Here is a 20,033-nt window from a genome sequence, read left to right as displayed (position 1 = left end):
GTGTGAACAGACGTACTCATTCCGGGGGGTTTTCGTAATTTTTTACTCATTTATACACTGTAGAATAATAGTTAAGACATCAAAACTATGAAATAACAGATATGGAATCGTGTAGAAACCAAATAAGTGTTAAACAAATCCAAATATATTTTATATTTGAGATTCTTCAAAGTAGCCACCCTTTGCCTTGATGACAGCGTTGCTCTTGGCATTCTCTCAACCAGCTTCATGAGGAATGCTTTTCCAACAGTCTTGAAGGAGTTCCCACATATGCTGAGCACTTGTTGGCTGCTTTTCATTCACTTTGAGGTCCAACTCATCCCAAACCATCTCAATTGGGTTTAGGTCGGGTAATTGTGGGGCCAGGTCACATGATGCAGCACCGTCACTTTACTTCTTGGTCAAATAGCCCTTACACAGCCTGGAGATGTGTTTTGGGTCATTGTCCTGTTGAAAAACAAATTATAGCCCCACTAAGCGCAAACCAGATTGGATGGTGTATCGCTGTAGAATATTTAACACATTATTGGTTACAATAATGTGTTATTTCATAGTTTTGATGTCTTCACTATTATTCTACAATGTAGAAAATAGTACAAATAAAGAAAAACCCTTGAATGAGTAGGTGTGTCCAAACTTTTGACTGGAACTACATATATATATATATTTTTCTCTACATTACTGTATCCTGGCTACACTTCCTCTTGAACTACACATTCTTGCCACAAGATGGAGCTACAGAATAAAAAACTGGAAAGGGGAAAAAAGCATCAGCATGCTGGTAATCCCCCCCCCCAAAAAAATCTGTTGTTTACATCATTACACAATTTTTGAAAGTGCAAGTGCACACATATATACCCTGAAGGTGGTTTAGACCCGAGAGAGGCTGTACATTACTATCTTCTTCTAGACGTTTCCTGAATTATCTTGGCAAATTCAGCCAATTGACCAAATCACATCCCTTAACGATGAGCTCTCACTCTTGAGTAATGCTTTGTCATTTCCTTTAACCAACACTAAACTCAAGTCCAAACAACTCAGATTATTTCTATCATAATGTCATGGTGAACCAGACATCACACACCAAGCATTACTCACACTACAATCCTGAAACAAGGGGGGACTGGATGTAGAATAAAAATAAAGGGTGTGTAAACACGCACACACACAAGCCAAGCTAGAATTGCAAACATTAGGACAATGTCTCAACAGCCATGCAGTGTCTATGACCATGGTCTAACTGGCAGGTCTATAATACAGAGTGGGGCTTTAAAAGTGATTTAGTGGTCCGTCTCTCTGGTCTCACGGGTGCATTTCACAGCAGCACTGACTTTTAATCAGAGGGATGAAAGGAGCTGAGATATACCTAGGGATCAACCTATCCATGTGATATCAGGTTGAACGCACACACACACACACACACACACACACAAGCAGGAGCACACACAATAGCCTGACATAGACTGTCACAGGGGCAAACATAGATCAAACACACAGGCTAATAAAGCAGCACAGTAAAGTGCAGACTAGCACAGTCTGACTGACATACTGCAAGCTGACACACACACACACACACAAGTACTTAAAGGCAAGATGAAATGCACAGCCAGGCATGCGGACACACAGCCCTTCGAAAGACGAAAATACAGACACACCCATGCGATTTAGAAAATATAATATTTATTTATAGATAGAATATTTAAAATTGGCCAAATAATGTATTTTAAAAATTTATATTACAGATTGTATTTAAAAAAAAAATATATATATATATATATATATATATATTATATGAGTGCTAAATGCATCAGAAAATATAGTTATTGAATTTGAAAATACATTACAGAATTTTAACAAAATGGTGCCTGTATTAATAATGAAACTTTAGTGCTCTCTGGTATCACGTACATCTATGTCAATATCATTAAGACTGTAGCACTGGCAGTGTACAAGCTTAGAATGGAATCACAGAACAGAAGATAACAAATTAACTAACTGGCATGACAATCAGCCTCATGTGATGCCACAAAGCCACGCCCCCAACAAGCCACGCCTCCAAATATTTTAATAGGCTGCCACCACTACAATGTACAAAAATACAAAAGCAACTTCAAGGATTTTATTGAGTTACAGTCAAGGTTGGGTAGGTTACTTTCTAAATGTAATATGTTACCGTTACTAGTTACCTGTCCAAAATTGTAATCAGTAACGCAACTTTTGGAATACCCAAACTCAGTCATCTGATTACATTCAATTACTTTTAGATTACTTTCCCCTGAAGAGGCATTAGAAGAACACAAAAATGGATGTTACCAATTGAACGTCTTTTGCAGGATAAATCACTGTTAAAGTTTACGTATAGGGCCATACATGGATGTTACATTTTGATTTATGGGTTGGTTATGTAGGCTTCTTCTAACCCATCACTTTCTACTACATGTAATAATACCATTAAATTATATCTTTACATTAATATATATCATTTATAAGTCCAAAAATGGATGTAGCAACAACAGATTGCCCCTCATCAAAAGTGTGCGAGTTTGAGCATGTTTCCATTAGTCCTATGGATAAAAAAAAAATGATCAGCATGAATTAGATTGAGCAATAAAAGCCCTTCTTATATTCCATAGGCTGGGCTCTGTACTATGTAGCTGTTGCAAGAGAGCATTTTTTATTGTTTGGCCCTGTCCGGGGGTGTCCTCGGATGGGGCAACAGTGTCTCCTGACCCCTCCTGTCTCAGCCTCCAGTATTTATGCTGCAGTAGTTTATGTGTCGGGGGGCTAGGGTCAGTTTGTTATATCTGGAGTACTTCACATGTCCTATTCGGAGTCCTGTGTGAATTTAAGTGTGCTCTCTCTAATTCTCTCTTTCTTTCTCTCTCTCGGAGGACCTGAGCCCTAGGATCATGCCTCAGGACTACTTGACATGATGACTCCTTGCTGTCCCCAGTCCACCTGGCCGTGCTGCTGCTCCAGTGCTTCTACACCTGCATTGCTTGCTGTTTGGGGTTTTAGGCTGGGTTTCTGTACAGCACTTTGAGATATCAGCTGATGTACGAAGGGCTATATAAATACATTTGATTTGATTTACTGGCTGTCCATTGGTTTCAAAAACAATGATTGATAGGCAGCTTAAACTTCTTGAATTCAACCATTATTGGGTTCAAATATACATTTAGATTTGTGAACAGCCATCCACAACAACCACAATCAATAAGGCGCAAATACGTAACTAAATGAGAGAGCAGCAGTGTGATTTACATCAATATGCTATGTAGATATCAATAATAAGTGATATCCGTATCACTGTAGGCTACACCACTGCTGTCATCCTTACCTCCAAGCATTTATTCAAATTGGATAATCTTTGGATGCCGACAGCAGTCGTACCATTGGAAGACATAGCTTGGACTGTAGCCTACAAAAGCCTATTCCTGATTTTTCTCGCGATCCATCAAACACATTTGGTGTCTCATCATAGTGGTCTCTGACTTTGTGGTCAGACTCGCTCATGTGGCACAAACTTAAACTTGCGCCTTTTTTCAATGTTGATTTGAATGTCATTGAGAAAACAGAGATGTTTCAAAGATCTGAATTTAAAATGAATCATCTAAGTAATCATCTAGTGTTTCAAAAGTATCTGTAATCTGATTACAATATATTTGCTTGTAATGTAACGGATTACAGTTAACGTATCCGTTACTCCAACACCCTGGTTACAGTTCATATAAGGAAGTCAGTCAATTGAAATAAATTCATTAGGCCCTAATCTATAGATTTCACATGACTAGGCCAGGGTGCAGCCATGGGTGGGTCTGGGAGGGTATAGCCACACCGACTTGGCAGCCAGGCCCACCCAATGGGGAGCCAGGCCCAGCCAATCAGAATTAGTTTTTCAACACAAAAGGGCTTTATTACAGACAGAAAAACTTCTCAGCACCCAACCCCCCTAAAACAATCCCACAGGTGAAGAAGTCGGATGTGGAGGTCCTGGGCTGGCATGGTCACATGTGGTCGGCGGTTGTGAGGCCGGTTGGACATACTGCCAAATTCTCTAAAACAACGTTGGAGGCAGCTTATGGTAGAGAAATGAACATTCAATTCTCTGGCAACAGCTCTGGTGGACATTCCTGCAGTCAGCGTGCCAATTGCACGCTCCCTCAAAACTTGAGACATCTACGTCATTGTTTTGTGTGACAAAACTGCACATTTTCGAGCTGACTTTTATTGTCCCCCAGCACCTGTGTAATGATCATGCTGATTAATCAGATTCCTTGATGTGTCACACCCGTCGTGGGCAGACACAAACACACTGTCTGAGGAACTCTTAACGGGCCACAGACTAACATGGGGACTTTGACAGACAAGATAGACTTGCACGGAAGCGGACATGCATTGCATGGAGCACAAGCTGATGAATGTACTCACACACTGACATAGGCGGAGTATCGAAGACTCCGACGCACAGTGTGACATAAACAACATGTCACACAATCGGACAGACACAGCGTGACACACACTCACACACACGTTCTCTCACAGCCTGTCACATGTATAACACACACTCGCGCACACATTTTCTCTCACAACCTATCACACACTCACTCACTGAATCTCTCAAACACACAATCCAGCTCACGCAAAGTCTGACACACTGCTCATACTTCCACACATGGTCACTCTTCCAGTGTGTGTGTGTGTGTGTGTGTGTGTGTGCGTGCATGCAGTGAGTGCCAATAGAGGAAGTGTGGGCCCCCAGTCAGCCAGACAGAATTGAGTTTGAGCAGCAGGGCAGATTCGATTAAGGGAGTCAGTCTAATGAGATGTAATTAGGCGGCAGCAGGTGGAAGCTGTGCCGCCACAGCCGGGGTCCTACGCTCCGTGGGGCGCAACCACTTCCTGTCAGAGGCAGGAACAGGAAGTGCCCAGTCATATGTCTGTTTTTGTCCACCTGCATCTTTTCCTCATAGTCTTTCAAGCTATGAGTCGCTCAGACGGTGATGCAACGTCTTTTTTTTATGTCTGTGTCGAACAGTTGGCTAATTGAAGCAAATAAAAAGTGATGTCAGTAATCTTTTTAATATGCCTCCTTAATATAACTCTATTAAGGATATTCACCCATTTAGTTAGCTCCTATGCATGCCGTCATATCACTTTTTTTCCTTTCAAATAAAAAGAACACTGGGTACCAGTACCAAGTCGATGTGCAGGGGTACGAGGTAATTGAGGTAGATATGTAGGTAGGTAGGGGTAAAGTGACTAGGCAACAGGATAGATAATAAGCAGCAGCAGCGGTGTATGTGGAGTCAAAAGAGACAGTGCAAAGGGAGGTCAATGCAGATAGTCCGGGTAGCTATATTTGGTTAGCTATTTGGCAGTCTTATGGCTCGGGGGTGCATTGGTACAAATCAGTGGTGATGAACGACCTCAGACAAGGATATTAGACTATTTGAGACTGTTTCATGACGCCAGGTTATTGCTGCCCAACCTCAATAAAGGTGGATGAAGGAGACAGGTATGGGTCATCATTCTGAAACCACTTAGTCATTTAACCACTGCATCAGTATGCAACAATCCTTTCCATCTGATTATGTCATCGTTGTCATCTGCAGAGCTAATCCTGGCTAGTTCACCATGTATTTCATGGGACATTGGCGTCCTTTTTGAGATTCAACACACGTGTTTGCACTCACTCACTCACACACACACACACACACACACACACACACACACACACACACACACGAATACAGAGGCACACACACAGGCAATCTCTCACACACAAACACACAGAAAACAGAGAGTGGGCTGGATGAACAACTCACTCACACCACTGCTGGGCCCAGATTAGAGAAACAATGCCATGGCCTGTCGCAGCCTTCAATCCCCTTACACTGCCTGAAGAGCCCAAACACTGATAAGACTGCAGTACACAAACGGGCTTCTACACCAAGTCACACCGTCTCTGTCAATGGGCCGAGGACATTTGGGGACACTTTTCTGGAAGGGCCCGCTGTAAGGACTTTACGTGAGCCGTTCCAAGTTTCCACAGATCGGCAGAATGACGTAACATTAAAAGAATGCTCATTTCATTTTATGTCAACAATCTAAACTGGAAAGGGCTCAGTACCCAGGTCCTGGAGAGATGCAGTGTGTTTAGGTTTTTGTTCCAGCCCAGCACGAACACATCTTCAATGTATTCGAGCTAGAACTGCTTTCCAATGTGTTAAAGCTGGGATTGAATAAGTGCCTATGCACACTGCAGCCGTTGAGGAAGAACATTGCCAAGGGGTTCATTAGTCCGTATGTGAGACAATTACAGATATGAACATTGAGATGGTTACACGTTTGGAATGCTGTATGTCTGGAGGTCTCTATATTATTGATAATAAGTGAATAAAACCTAGATTGAGTATAATAACGCTACTGTTGGCGTGTGTGTGGCACTGTGGTTCGGTCCCTGCCAAACATAGCCCTCCATCTTTCTCCCTCTATCGCCACTATGAGTGTGCAGATCGATGAGCTGACACACGCACACGTTTCTGTTGCCATGACACTGGGGAGATGTTTCCTCGACCCTGACCAAACCCATCTTCCTTAAACAGCCCTTCACACACCCATCATTGATATGCTCATTCACACACCCTCCTGTAACTTCGAGTCCCATCATCCTCTTCACCTCCATCACCATACTCCCGCCCACTCCCACGCCATCTTTCATCCCGTCAACCTGCTGCTTCTTCATCCAGCACTGTTCCCTTGCTCCCACCTCCACCTCCTCCATCTCTCCCATGACATCAAGTGTTTATACTGTTAAAAGCCCAACGAGCCTTTAAAATAAGTACTATGAGTAATTCTAATGTTGAGCACCAACAGCAGTGGTCTCTATTGTTCTTTATAGAGACTATCTGCAGACTGAGTCCCAAATGGCACCCTATTCCCTTTTTAGTGCAGTACTTTCGACCAGGGCCCAAAGGTAGTGCACTATATAAGGAATAGGGTGACATTTGGGTTGCAAAAATCAAAGCTAACTACATTTACATTTAAGTCATTTAGCAGACGCTCTTATCCAGAGCGACTTACAAATTGGTGCGTTCACCTTATGACATCCAGTGGAACAGCCACTTTACAATAGTGCATCTAAATCTTTTAAGGGGGGTGAGAAGGATTACTTTATCCTATCCTAGGTATTCCTTAAAGAGGTGGTGTTTCAGGTGTCTCCGGAAGGTGGTGATTGACTCCGCTGTCCTGGCGTCGTGAGGGAGTTTGTTCCACCATTGGGGGGCCAGAGCAGCGAACAGTTTTGACTGGGCTGAGCGGGAACTGTACTTCCTCAGTGGTAGGGAGGCGAGCAGGCCAGAGGTGGATGAACGCAGTGCCCTTGTTTGGGTGTAGGGCCTGATCAGAGCCTGGAGGTACTGAGGTGCCGTTCCCCTCACAGCTCCGTAGGCAAGCACCATGGTCTTGTAGCGGATGCGAGCTTCAACTGGAAGCCAGTGGAGGGAGCGGAGGAGCGGGGTGACGTGAGAGAACTTGGGAAGGTTGAACACCAGACTGGCTGCGGCGTTCTGGATGAGTTGTAGGGGTTTAATGGCACAGGCAGGGAGCCCAGCCAACAGCGAGTTGCAGTAATCCAGACGGGAGATGACAAGTGCCTGGATTAGGACCTGCGCCGCTTCCTGTGTGAGGCAGGGTCGTACTCTGCGGATGTTGTAGAGCATGAACCTACAGGAACGGGCCACCGCCTTGATGTTAGTTGAGAACGACAGGGTGTTGTCCAGGATCACGCCAAGGTTCTTAGCGCTCTGGGAGGAGGACACAATGGAGTTGTCAACCGTGATGGCGAGATCATGGAACGGGCAGTCCTTCCCCGGGAGGAAGAGCAGCTCCGTCTTGCCGAGGTTCAGCTTGAGGTGGTGATCCGTCATCCACACTGATATGTCTGCCAGACATGCAGAGATGCGATTCGCCACCTGGTCATCAGAAGGGGGAAAGGAGAAGATTAATTGTGTGTCGTCTGCATAGCAATGATAGGAGAGACCATGTGAGGTTATGACAGAGCCAAGTGACTTGGTGTATAGCGAGAATAGGAGAGGGCCTAGAACAGAGCCCTGGGGGACGCCAGTGGTGAGAGCGCGTGGTGAGGAGACAGATTCTCGCCACGCCATCTGGTAGGAGCGACCTGTCAGGTAGGACGCAATCCAAGCGTGGGCCGCGCCGGAGATGCCCAACTCAGAGAGGGTGGAGAGGAGGATCTGATGGTTCACAGTATCGAAGGCAGCCGATAGGTCTAGAAGGATGAGAGCAGAGGAGAGAGAGTTAGCTTTAGCAGTGCGGAGGGCCTCAGTGATACAGAGAAGAGCAGTCTCAGTTGAATGACTAGTCTTGAAACCTGACTGATTTGGATCAAGAAGGTCATTCTGAGAGAGATAGCGGGAGAGCTGGCCAAGGACGGCACGTTCGAGAGTTTTGGAGAGAAAAGAAAGAAGGGATACTGGTCTGTAGTTGTTGACATCGGAGGGATCGAGTGTAGGTTTTTTTCAGAAGGGGTGCAACTCTCGCTCTCTTGAAGACAGAAGGGACGTAGCCAGCGGTCAGGGATGAGTTGATGAGCGAGGTGAGGTAAGGGAGAAGGTCTCCGGAAATGGTCTGGAGAAGAGAGGAGGGAATAGGGTCAAGCGGGCAGGTTGTTGGGCGGCCGGCCGTCACAAGACGCGAGATTTCATCTGGAGAGAGAGGGGAGAAAGAGGTCAGAGCACAGGGTAGGGCAGTGTGAGCAGAACCAGCGGTGTCGTTTGACTTAGCAAACGAGGATCGGATGTCGTCGACCTTCTTTTCAAAATGGTTGACGAAGTCATCTGCAGAGAGGGAGGAGGGGGAGGGGGAGGAGGATTCAGGAGGGAGGAGAAGGTGGCAAAGAGCTTCCTAGGGTTAGAGGCAGATGCTTGGAATTTAGAGTGGTAGAAAGTGGCTTTAGCAGCAGAGACAGAAGAGGAAAATGTAGAGAGGAGGGAGTGAAAGGATGCCAGGTCCGCAGGGAGGCGAGTTTTCCTCCATTTCCGCTCGGCTGCCCGGAGCCCTGTTCTGTGAGCTCGCAATGAGTCGTCGAGCCACGGAGCAGGAGGGGAGGACCGAGCCGGCCTGGAGGATAGGGGACATAGAGAGTCAACAGGAGGAGAGGAGGGTTGAGGAGGCAGAATCAGGAGATAGGTTGGAGAAGGTTTGAGCAGAGGGAAGAGATGATAGGATGGAAGAGGAGAGAGTAGCGGGGGAGAGAGAGCGAAGATTGGGACGGCGCGATACCATCCGAGTAGGGGCAGTGTAGGAAGTGTTGGATGAGAGCAAGAGGGAAAAGGATACAAGGTAGTGGTCGGAGACTTGGAGGGGAGTTGCAGTGAGGTTAGTGGAAGAACAGCATCTAGTAAAGATGAGGTCGAGCGTATTGCCTGCCTTGTGAGTAGAGGGGGAAGGTGAGAGGGTGAGGTCAAAAGAGGAGAGGAGTGGAAAGAAGGAGGCAGAGAGGAATGAGTCAAAGGTAGACGTGGGGAGGTTAAAGTCGCCCAGAACTGTGAGAGGTGAGCCGTCCTCAGGAAAGGAGCTTATCAAGGCATCAAGCTCATTGATGAACTCTCCGAGGGAACCTGGAGGGCGATAAATGATAAGGATGTTAAGCTTGAAAGGGCTGGTAACTGTGACAGCATGGAATTCAAAGGAGGCGATAGACAGATGGGTAAGAGGAGAAAGAGAGAATGACCACTTGGGAGAGATGAGGATCCCGGTGCCACCACCCCGCTGACCAGAAGCTCTCGGGGTGTGCGAGAACACGTGGGCGGACGAAGAGAGAGCAGTAGGAGTAGCAGTGTTATCTGTGGTGATCCATGTTTCCGTCAGTGCCAAGAAGTCGAGGGACTGGAGGGAGGCATAGGCTGAGATGAACTCTGCCTTGTTGGCCGCAGATCGGCAGTTCCAGAGGCTACCGGAGACCTGGAACTCCACGTGGGTCTGTAGAATTGAGTTGGTTAAGACACTGAAGGTTAAGACAACCAACAAGCCAATAAAGGTTCTGATATGTCCCCATCTTTCTTCTTCAGCAAGTCATGCTTACACATTGACGGTGGATGGGGTGTGTTCCATTTTGACTCGATTCCAATTTCGAATTTACATTTTTCACACTTACCTTATTCAGTCGCGTAAACTCTCTGCAGATGTGGCTACCTTGTGCACTCGGAAATACACTGCATGTATCCACTGAATACACTCACACTTGCTGGCCAACATATTTTCTGGTGGAGTTTTCATTCAATCGGGTTTTCAGTACATTTATGTTAAGCCATCCCTTTAAATACGGTGTACCTTTTAGTTCGAATTTTTTTCTACATAGAATACACAAAGAGAACAGGTCCTTAATATCAGGGATCAATGAAAGAAAGCCATGTAAATATATGCATATTTATCTCCTTTTCAGCACCAATTGGTAGATTTAAAAATACTCTGTTATAGATTATTTCGATTGAGGAAAGTATTTATGAATCCTAAAATAAAAACTGGTTTGGAGAGCCTTTATGCACGAAAGAAAGAAAACGGTGGTTTGATTCATTCTGAAAAATCTGCATGATGGCACAGCATTTCATTAACTTTACGCTGGGAAAGGTGATATGTTGATATGCTTCAGTTTGCTGCCATGTGACTGGATTCACATTTGTCTCCAGCCATTATAAGGTCAAATGATCTAAAAACAAGTGTCATGTGTATTTCCAATTCCCTTATCCAAACGGATGACTCATTACCTTAAATCTTACCAGTAGATCGTATGCTTAAATTCAAGGTCAGAATAAAAATGCCTTAGTTCAAAGTACAGAAAATGGGAATTACGTTGCATTTTACGCATGCTTAACTCAGGTCAGAATCGGTCCCTACGTGCAAAACCTGATACAGAAAAGCACATCACTTCCAGTTAATACGTGACAAAACATCAGATCCACAAAGGCCTAGTGGCGCTACACTGTCACTGAACACTATCACAGGACAGTGCAGTGGTCATGGGCATCGACACATGACACATACAATCCACAGGAGGTTAGTGGCACCTTCATTGGGGAGGACGAGCTCGGGGTAATGGCTGGAGTGGATAGGTGGAATAGTATCCTATACATGGTTTCCATATGTTTGATGACATTCCATTCGCTCTGTACCAGCCATTGTTATGAGCCGTCCTCCCCTCAGCAGCCTCCACTGATACAATCACATTACCACATACCGAGCCCCATGTGTCGGATACGCTGGGCTACCGGCTCAGATACACTCAGATAAGGGTTCACAGCACAGACTGGGGCGAATGTTCACCTTCTAACAGGACAACGACCCTAAGCACACAGCCAAGACAACGCAGGAGTGGCTTCGGAACAAGTCTCTGAATGTCCTTGAGTGGCCCAGCCAGAGCCCGGACTTGAACGCTATCGAACATCTCTGGAGAGACCTGAAAATAGCTGTGCAGTGACGCTCCCCATCCAATCTGACAGAGTTTGAGAGGATCTGCAGAGAAGAATGTGAAAACTCCCCAAATACAGGTGTGCCAAGTTTGTAATGACATACCCAAGAAGACCCTAGGCTATAATCGCTGTCAAAGGTGCTTCAACAAAGTACTGAGTCAAGGGTCTAAATACTTATGTAAATGTAATATTTCTGTTTTAATTTTGTATAAACTTGCCAAAACAATTGAAAAACCTGTTTTTACTTCGTCATTATGGCGTATTGTGTGTAGATTGATGGGGGGACTATTTAATCTATTTTAGAATAAGGCTGTAACATAACAAAATGTGAAAAAAGTCATAGAGTCTGAATACTTTCCAAATGCACTGTACACTACCACTCTCTCTCACACTCACACGTTACCTCTCACTCACATTCATACCTCTCTCTCTCTCACACACATTACCTCGCTCTCTCACACATACATTACCTCTCTCACAAGAGCACGAACACATGCATGCACACACAGGCACACACAATCTCTATCTCTCTCACACACAGACACACAACCTCTCTCTCTGTTTCTGTCTGTCTCACTGCCTCTCGCTCTCCCCCCGGGGAATATTGCCATATCTTTGACTGTCAGTCAAACCTAACCCATCTCTGGGCCACCACCATAACTACATCCTTGTGGTTCTTTGTCCTCAGAAGATAGCCTACCAGTCTTCCAACCATAGCACATTAAAGCTAGCCTCAACAACAAATAACGCAATTCTTTCATAACCATAGATTGATTGACTTAATGCTCTGCATACTATCCTTCAATGTTGAATCATTAGCAAAGAAACCTTGGCATCCATCTCTGGGATATAAATGTCTTCATTGCAAATCCATTCTAAGCGACAGAGACTTGTCTTCTTAAAGGCCTCGATTGTTACTTCAAACAGCTGACTGAAACGTGTTACGAACGAGCAGCTTAATTTTTCAGAGCCCAACTAAAATCCACTTACCATGTGGCATCCCCCTAAATCTCTCAGTGGGCGCTGGGAGCACATTATATTGTGGAAGCCTCCAAGCCTTGCCACTGTATTGGATGCCTGAGCTTGATATCTCACGCAAAAAAAAAAAAAACACAACCCAAATGGGATTCATGGTCACAGAGTTAATGTAATTTCTGTAATTCTGTTATCAGGGGCTACAGTTGGCTGTCCTCTTTGCACGTCTTCCCTTCAACTTATTTGTGTTCAAGTATGTTTGGATGGATAGAGAACAGAGAGGGGGAGAGCCTGAGACTCAATAAGAAGGGTTCATTCTATCGCGTATTTTATGTCGTCTCACAACGGGCCTACCTGGCAGAACAACATTGTTTCCTTATGACTAACGTTTTAAACGTCATTGTACATTTTTACATTTTACCCCAGAATTCCACTTCAAATCAACCATAGGGTTTTAAGGTTTGCCTGGAGGGAAGCCAGCACCACATTCTCAAACACAACCTATTCACCACATCGTCTCTTCAACACTCTGCCTCTTCATTTAACATTCTTTAAAACGATTAAGTCAATGTAAAGACCATGAGGTAACACCACCCACATGAAAACATACTATAGTATACTATGGTATAAATACTATAGTATTCACTGTTGTGTTTTTGTAGACTTTACTGTAGTACTCACTGAAGTCTGCAAAAAACTACAGTGAATTTTGAAGTATTTACTGTAGTATACTGTTGTATTTATAGTTAACTAAAATATAAAAAGTGTAGTATATTCGATTTAATGTAGACCGTATACTGTAGTATTTATGTATTTTTTTGGAGGACATTCCTGTTGTATTTACTACAGTGTTTTTGTTTTATGGTCTTCCACATATTAAATGGAGGCTTTCTCCTTCAGGAAACCTACTGGAGAAATACTAAGAGAGCACATTTTTCCCATAACCTGTACATAGGCAGTTAAAAAAGGGTAGTGTTTTTTGGACATTACTGTAGTATTTATTACAGTGGGTTTTTTTTTTTTTTTTTTTTTTTGGGGGATAATGCTGTAGTATTTACTGTAATATTCTACATCATACCACAACATTCTACAGTAAGTACTACACATGATTGAAGGATACTACAGTGTATAGTATAGTATTCTATAGAATTGTATAGTAAGTACTTTAGTATTCTACAGTAAACTGTAGTATTTTTCGGGTGGGCAGGCTATACTACTGTTGTTACAGGTTTTTCTGGTAGTCTACGAGTAAACCAGGGATTCAATGCAAACACCGGGAGACAGGGGAGCAAACACTACCAATTGATTAGGTTCCAGCTTGGGATACACGCACACACACACACAAACAAACTCCCGCATCATGCGCAAGTGCACACATACACTGCTTAAGATAGGAGCTGCAAAAACCCATCTGATACATTGACTGAGCTGAGTTTACAGGACAAAAGGTCATTGGCAGCTAACCACAAATAAAGGTAGCGGGGCATTGGCTAACATTTCAGTTCAATTACTTGATTTTCTCCTGGTCATTTAGGTGTAGAGTGTAATGAAGGATTTCCCTCCATCCTTGATAAAAGCATTGGGTGAATGATGACTACTGTACAGATTCATCTCATTGGGATATAGTCTAGATGGTCCTCCACAATCCTAGGGTTCCTCTGTGTAGAGAAAGAGCATCTGTTTCCATCTCCATCCCGCTCCCAGGCCATTTCAAGCTCCAATGGACTCATTTATAACCGTTGTTTAAATGCTACACTAAATATCTGCATGCACCGTTTCTTCTAATAAATCAGACCTGACGTAAAAGTGTGCGCGCGTTAACGAGGATTATAACTCGGTCTGAATAACGCCCATCATTCACCTTTTATAGTGACAATAACACCCTTATTTGCTGTATACTTTGGAAGTATTGGAATTAGACTGACATAGTAATTCTAAAGGAAATATCAATGGGGAACTTGATCAAATATCTTCGGAGGTGTTGGCAGAATATTTTTTTTTTCAGGGACATTTGATGTGGCTGACGATTTCAATTGCAAATTGTAAATTGTTCTTGACCTGTAAACAGATTGAATTCGCCAATGTTTTGCATTTACTTTCTCCCGAACCAAAATATGCTGCACTGACCGCGAATTTCTGAAACGTCTACTCTGAAAACATTCAAACTAAAGTAGGCCTACTTAGTGGTAGCCTACACACCTCAGTGCAAAATATAAACTGTGTTCACATGTTCAATTATACGGTATGTTATAAACGCGCTCCCTTTAGGCTGAATTGAGCAAAAAAAATGAAATTATAATAGCCTATCTAACAGGCCCAATTAAAAGCGATGCGCATGGTAATATGAACTCATCATGGCCAGAAAAGTTGCAATGGTAATGATATACTGTATGTATTATGTTTATAAATGAAACATTGTCTAGGCTACTTGTCTAGGCTATTTGGCATTACAATATTCAAACGTAGCCTTCAAATGTCAATGGAAAACTTGAACTGTCTGGTGTACTGTTAAACTGCGCTTCGGATCGCTTGGATAAATATTTTAAAATACCGGTAGCTTAGGTGTAGACCTTACGGTGAAATGCTTACTTACAAGCCCTTAACCGACAATTCACTTCAAGAAATATAGTTAAGAAAATATTTATTAAATAACTAAAGTATATATTTTTTTGAAGTAACAATACAATTACAATAACGAGGTTATATACATGGTCAATGTGCGGGGGTACAGGTTAGTCAAGGTTATTTGTACATGTAGGCAGGGGTAAAGGGAATATGCATAGATAATTAAAAGCGAGTAGCAGAAGTGGGGGGTGGGTTAATGTAAATAGTCCAGGTGGCCATTTTATTAATTGTTCAGCAGTTTTATGGCTTGGGGGTAGAAGCTGTTAAGGAGCCTTTTCGACCTAGCTACAGTATTAACTACCGTATTAACTACTGTGGGTCCAATTAAATGAGACATGTTATATCCCTATAGGCTATTTCACGAAGATGTAACCATCATGGTCAGAATTTATTCTACAGTGATCATGGAAATACAATAAATACTGTAAATTGGAAACATAAAATAATTCGATTTTCACCCTTCTCACTAACAACAAATGATTGCACCTTGTTATTATATTTAGATACCTTTTTTTATATGACTAAATCATCATACACTGAGTGTGCAAAACAAAACATCTCTTTCCATGACAGACTGACCAGGTGAATCCAGGTGAAAGCTATGATCCCTTATTGATGTCACTTGTTAAATCCACTTCAATCACTGTACATGAAGGAGAGGAGGCAGGTTAAAGAAGGATCTTTAAGCCTTGAGACAATGGAGACATGGCTTGTGTATGTGTCCCATTCAGAAGGTGAATGGGCAAGACAAAAAGGTTGAAGTGCCTTTGAACGGGGTATGGTATTGGGTGCCAGGTGCACCGGTTTGTGTCAAGAACTGCAACGCTGCTGGGTTTTTCACGCTCAACAGTTTCCTGTGTGTATTAACAATGGTCCACCACCCAACTGACATCCAGCCAACTTGACACAGCTGTGGGAAGCATTGGAGTCAAAGTGGGCCAGAATCCCTGTGGAACGCTTTCGACACCATGTGGAATCCATACCTCGAATCCATACCTCGAATTGAGGCTGTTCTGCGGGCAAAAAGATGTTCATGTTTTGTACACTGGGTGTATATTCCCCATTTCCCCAAGTCTACTAGGCTACTTTTGCCTTCTTGCAATGCAATTCTTCAACCACTAGAAACTGTGTGTACGCATGGTCTCAAGTTTACAGGAGGACAAGCACATTCTCACATCAAATTCAGTTCATATAAATGCCAACTTTTACGTGGTAACTATCGAGCACATGTTTGGGGGCATATTTTGTGTGTAGGCAACATTTATAAATGAGGCCACAGATGAGGCTGTATGTGGCGATTGACCAAGAATGAGAGTGATGGAGTACTGCATCCCCTGACCTCAACCAAATTGAGATGGTTTGGGATGAGTCAGACTGCAGAGTGAAGGAAAAGCAGCCAACAGTGCTCAGCATATGTGGGAACTCCTTCAAGACTGTTGGAAAAGCATTCCATCACTGGTTTAGATAATGCCAAGAGTGTGCAAAGCTGTCATCAAGGCAAAGGGTGGCTTTTTGGTTACTACATGATTCCATATGTGTTATTTCATAGTTTTGATGTCTTCACTATTATTTAAAAATGTAGAAAATAGTCAAAATAAAGAAAAACCCTTGAATGAGTAGGTGTTCTAAAACCTGACTGGTAGTGTATGTACAGTTTACTGTAGATGTTTAGGAATGCATTTTAAGAAAAAAAGTGCAATTTAACAATAAATTGAATACATGACTTCCCACCAAAATCCCTGAACATAAACTGTTTTATGTGCTATAATTCTGTCATTATCTAATGGATTGGAATATATTCATACATTGTCCAACTGTTGCATTTATTTAAATTGTTTTTAAAACCTTTTAACAATTTTGATAGCCAATGCTACTGTAATAGTATTGGTATTTTGTTGGTATTCTCAGACCATGTTACAGTAATGCTGATGGGAGATGCCCCAATTATTACATAAATCTAGAATTGGCTTCCTATTTCGCAACAAAGCATCCTTCACTCATGCTGCCAAACATACCCTTGTAAAATTGACCATCCTACCAATCCTCGACTTTGGCGATGTCATTTACAAAATAGCCTCCAATACCCTACTCAACAAATTGGATGCAGTCTATCACAGTGCAATCCGTTTTGTCACCAAAGCCCCATATACTACCCACCATTGCGACCTGTACGCTCTCGTTGGCTGGCCCTCGCTTCATACTCGTCGCCAAACCCACTGGCTCCATGTCATCTACAAGACCCTGCTAGGTAAAGTCCCCCCTTATCTCAGCTCGCTGGTCACCATAGCATCTCCCACCTGTAGCACACGCTCCAGCAGGTATATCTCTCTAGTCACCCCCAAAACCAATTCTTTCTTTGGCCGCCTCTCCTTCCAGTTCTCTGCTGCCAATGACTGGAACGAACTACAAAAATCTCTTAAATTGGAAACACTTATCTCCCTCACTAGCTTTAAGCACCAACTGTCAGAGCATCTTACAGATTACTGCACCTGTACATAGCCCACCTATAATTTAGCCCAAACAACTACCTCTTTCCCAACTGTATTTAATTAATTTATTTATTTTGCTCCTTTGCACCCCATTATTTTTATTTCTACTTTGCACATTCTTCCATTGCAAAACTACCATTCCAGTGTTTTACTTGCTATATTGTATTTACTTTGCCACCATGGCCTTTTTTGCCTTTACCTCCCTTCTCACCTAATTTGCTCACATTGTATATAGACTTGTTTTTTTACTGTATTATTGACTGTATGTTTGTTTTACTCCATGTGTAACTCTGTGTCGTTGTATGTGTCGAACTGCTTTGCTTTATCTTGGCCAGGTCGCAATTGTAAATGAGAACTTGTTCTCAACTTGCTTACCTGGTTAAATAAAGGTGAAATAAAATAAATAAATAAACATGACGGCAACCATCCCAGAATAGGTTTAAATGTTGTTCTGCCCTGCTGGCTTTGACTTTCTTCTGCATGTCTCATCTGCCTGTCTCTCTCGCTCTCTCACTCCAAGGACAGCCGACTAGCCGAGCAGACAGCTTCAGATGTCAGACCTAGCACAGGCAGTACAGCAGCGAAGCAGTGCTCAGCCCTTATTCAGCACATGCCTTAGAGCATCCTAATTCACATTTGTTTACTCAAAGAGCCCCGAAGAAGAGGACTGGTTCGAGGGCTTAACTCAATGAGGTTCCATGAGATGGGAATGCTTATAGGACACATCCTGGCTAGTCGAGATTTTCTCCACACAAAAGTGTGCAGTTAGCTAAATCAGCCCCACATCTTCAAAATATTGAATGACTAATGTGTGAGAAAACTCCTTCAATGCCAAGGTTGCACGTGTACCATCTAGGGACCAGAACTAGCCCCTTGCTTTGCAGCATAGGGGAGAGTGGGATAAGTTGAGCCAAGTTGAAACCATACACAACATGTATAATTTGACCAACTATTTAGGAAGAGGTCATCATTTCATGAAGTCTGTGAAAGAAGAAACCACATGGAAAAGTGGTAGGCAAGTAAGATCCAACGTTTGGGATGATGTTCTTCGGCTTGCAAGGCTCCCCGTTTTCCTCCAAACATAACGATGGTCATTATGGCCAAACAGTTACATTTTTGTTTCTTCAGACCAGAGGACATTTCTCCAAAAAGTACAATCTTTGTCCCCATGTGCAGTTGCAAACAGTAGTCTGGCTTTTTTATGGCGGTTTTAGAGCAGTGGCTTCTTCCTTGCTGAGCGGCCTTTCAGATTATGTCGATATAGGAATCGTTTTACTGTGGATTTAGATACTTTTGTACCCGTTTCCTCCAGCATCTTCACAAGGTCCTTTGCTGTTGTTCTGGGAATGATTTGCACTTTTCGCACCATAGTACATTAATCTCTAGTAGACAGAACACGTCTCCAGGTTGATCTCCAGGTTGTTTATACATGCGTACTATTGTTTGTACAGATGAATATGGTACCTTTAGGCATTTTGAAATTGCTCCCAAGGATGAACCAGACTTGCCGATCAGAAGCTTCTAAAGCCATGACATCATTTTCTGGAATTTTCCAAGCTGTTTAAAGGCACAGTCAACTTAGTGTATGTAAACTTCTGACCCACTGGAATTGTGATACAGCGAATTATAAATTAAATAATCTGTCTGTAAACAATTGTTGGAAAAATGACTTGTGTCATGCACACAGTAGATGTCCTAACCGACTTGCCAGAACTATAGTTTGTTATCAAGAAATTTGTGGAGTGGTTGAAAAACTGCCAGGACAGCGGAGTCAATCACCACCTTCCGGAGACACCTGAAACCCCACCTCTTTCAGGAATACCTAGGATAGGATAAAGTAATCCTTCTCCCCCCACCCCCCTTAAAAGATTTAGATGCACTATTGTAAAGTGGCTGTTCCACTGGATGTCTTAAGGTGAACGCACCAATTTGTAAGTCGCTCTGGATAAGAGCGTCTGCTAAATGACTTAAATGTAAATGTAAATGTAAAACGAGTTAAGGACTCCAACCTAAGTTTGTATGTAAACTTCCGACTTCAACTGTACATTAGTTGGTCTCTATAAGCTTCAATATGAGGTCCTAAACATAGCATGAAAGTGCATCCTTGTAGTTGTGTGGGCTAATATAGTCAAACTGTTTGCCCTGGGGTAAGTTGAGCCAATGGCAAAGTGAGCAAATTGTCGTGTAACAACAGGGCCGGGCCTATGTTAAAAATGTTTTTTTTTAAATACAAAGTGTGTGTTACGCCTGTGTTACAATATGCTTCAAATTATTCAAAGACAAAGCGATTGTGATTGTGTTGAATTGTGTTTAGGAAATAAAGATAGACATGGTTTAAAAAGATAGTGGGAATATTTCCTTCAGTACAGTACATGTGTAGGTGGCTTAACTTACCCTGCCCCCAGCTCAACTTACCTCATACAAGGTTGTGCCAAGAGACCACTTCTTTTGG

The 20,033-nt window shown here is 43.0% G+C and overlaps 1 protein-coding gene across 3 annotated transcripts in view; it reads right to left on the bottom strand.

Moving 5' to 3' along the window:
• Nucleotides 1-20,033, bottom strand: part of LOC115108123 (protein FAM163A-like) — a 37,266-nt gene that overhangs the window by 4,244 nt on the left and 12,989 nt on the right. The window lies entirely within an intron of this gene.

Source organism: Oncorhynchus nerka, linkage group LG24, assembly GCF_034236695.1.
Source record: "Oncorhynchus nerka isolate Pitt River linkage group LG24, Oner_Uvic_2.0, whole genome shotgun sequence".
In the NCBI taxonomy this organism is placed as follows: Eukaryota; Metazoa; Chordata; class Actinopteri; order Salmoniformes; family Salmonidae; genus Oncorhynchus; species Oncorhynchus nerka.
Note: the sequence above shows the minus strand (reverse complement) of the source record. Positions and strands in the feature narration are given on the sequence as shown.